The sequence below is a fragment of the Pavona decussata genome, unplaced genomic scaffold (assembly GCF_977016875.1).
Source record: "Pavona decussata unplaced genomic scaffold, jaPavDecu1.1 SCAFFOLD_78, whole genome shotgun sequence".
Classification (NCBI taxonomy): domain Eukaryota; kingdom Metazoa; phylum Cnidaria; class Anthozoa; order Scleractinia; family Agariciidae; genus Pavona; species Pavona decussata.
Genome location: NW_028145496.1, coordinates 2,662,501 through 2,665,100, shown reverse-complemented (window position 1 = coordinate 2,665,100; position 2,600 = coordinate 2,662,501).

Genomic DNA, 2,600 nt, shown 5'->3' with positions numbered 1-2,600 from the left:
TACCTCATGTATCCGTCAAATCTAAGAACGCCCCCCCCCCCCCGGGGGGGAGAGGGGAAGGGCAAACCCCCGGGCATTGACTTTTATAAAGAATGTTGATCAAGTTCTCCACTAGGTTGACAGTTTTACTGTCAAATGCTTCACCGGTTAAGGCTTCAAAAAGTCTAAATTCCCCACCCCTCTACAATGTAGGTAGATTGAAGCAGCCACTCAGTAATGAAAATTTTCACGCATTTCAGACCTTTAAAGATACCAAAATTTCCGTCTTTCTGTTATCGTTATGGTCGGCAAATTCGTCCACAAGCGAAAGTCTGTCTGCTCTTTCCTTATGACTGTTTAATATTTTCAGGCCGCTAAATCGCTCTTGTGTCATTGTTGAGTGAAGTCCATGCCGGAGTTTTTATGTTCAGGCAGTGGAAAACGATCTTTCACCAGATGTACTTGTTGCCAGATTTTAATACCTAAAAAAGTTTGTATAAGATTGACTTTTGTGCAGAAAAACTAACGCGGAGAGATGTCGACTTTTCGCAGTTCTGAGGAAATGCCAAGAAAAGATGGACTGTCTGGTATACGAGATGCTCCTGATTAAGAAGTACAGACCAAGTCTTAACATCCAATCAGACTCAATACGTGCCAAATTATTCACTTGACTTTGGTTTTCCTTTGTGTGAGGTCACTTGATGATTCACTGGCAAATCTTGACTGTTTTCATAGTTCCACGTTTCTTCCACAAATCGAACGTAAAATCCTTGAGGTCAGTGTTCAGACAACGAGAAACAAAAGTGGAAAGAGCTCTGTATTCTACCATAACGAGTCCTAACAAACGTTCGAAGTCTTTATTTCCCGGACGTCGTCCGCCATTACTACTGAAAGAGAGTGAATGCATGTCAATTTCCGGTATAATCGGATCTCGGTTCGTGGCTGCTCCGAAGAATAACCTGATGACGTCACCTCCCTTAGGCCGATGTTATCTTTTCTCAACCTAATATCTCATCAAGAGCATGTCAAGCTCTCTTAACCGGAAGTAGAGGGAATTCCCTACCTCGTTTTCATGTATCTATTCTTGATGTTCAATCGGGTCGCCCGAGTTTCACTTTTGTCACAGTCACGCTGTAGTCAGTTCCCCGAAATGAACGCTTTGTTGTCAAAATACTCATAATACAGTCTACGTCATCAACGCGATTATTCTGGTTGCGTTTATTAATACTTTAGTTTCTATGTTTGTGTGAATTCAGCATAGTCCACAACACTGGTTGGCAAGGAACTAGGCTTGAACTAACTTCCACCAAGATGCACCGATACACACTCCACGCCGAAAAATATTTCCCTTCAGGTCACTGCTTATTTTGAGATGCAATTTCAAAGCAGCCCTCGGCTTGAAAAACCGTAATTTTAGTAAGTATTATATCGCCGTTCGATGATGGAAAAGACTAAACTGAGTGTCAGACACGTGAACAAAAAAAATTGTTTTCCCCTCGCCTCGAGAGGTTTTTTTTTCCATAATTTTATACGCAATAGAGGGTAGCAATTTCTCCCATCCCCTAACTTGTCTCGCAATTTCCTTGCGCCATTGCGTTACAAGTTGCGCGAATCGTTGCCTAGTGTAACACCCTGAAATGAACATGTCTCGCAACATTTTTGTTGCAGTAACCGTTGCAGGAAGTAGAACCCACTTCTTCTCCTCGCAACGATTGCGGCAACAAAAAAATTGCGAGACATGTTCATTTCAGGGCATGTTACACCAGGCAGCGATTCGTGCAACTTGTGTCGCAACAAAATTTGCGAGACAAATTGCAAGAAACAATTGCCTAGAGTAATGGATCAGCAGTGCCCACCCTCCCTCCTCCCAGGCAACCGCGAGGCATTTGCTCACGAGGTCAGTCAAAGAGGTGGGGCATTCGCAATTTTATCACGGCCCCGGGGTGAGGCATTTGCGTACCCAGACCCGGGGCGACCCCCTGACATTTGATACACTTGGTTTCCAAACCGTGCGTGATGGACGTGATGGAGGCATTTGCAGACTAAGACGTGAACTACGTTGCAGATTGGCTACTCCGTCAAGGACTAGAGAAACTAGAGTTCATTCTTAAAGTCTTGTCTTTTTGATAGGCGACGACCCTGGGACATTTGCCCTCTTCCTTCGTCCCTGCCCCTAGGCATTTAAGTAGCTTATGTGTCCCGGGGAATTTGCCATTCTTTAAAAATGCCCAGGTGTTAGCCCCCGGCGGAGATGGGGACTGCTGGAATTGACTGATGCATAACCACGCCTTTAGTACAGCAATTGTACTACAAGATTTTGGTTGCTCACTCATCCTCCCTTCAAGTGCCTACTGTCGTTTGATCAGCGGAATTTGCCTAGTTCTTAGTCCCCTCGTTGTCTTTCATCTCGGTCAATCCGTTTCGGATCACGTGGTCAGCATCCGCCACCGAAACGAATTGACCGTAAGAGCCTAGGAGAAAACCGTACAGAGACAAGGCAAATGAAAAATGGTGTCCCTTACTCAAGTCAGGCGCAGATCCAGAGTGGTTTACACCGTTTTACGGAAAGCAAACAGATTTTTTACAACAAATACCTATTTTTAGAATAACAGAAAATTTCC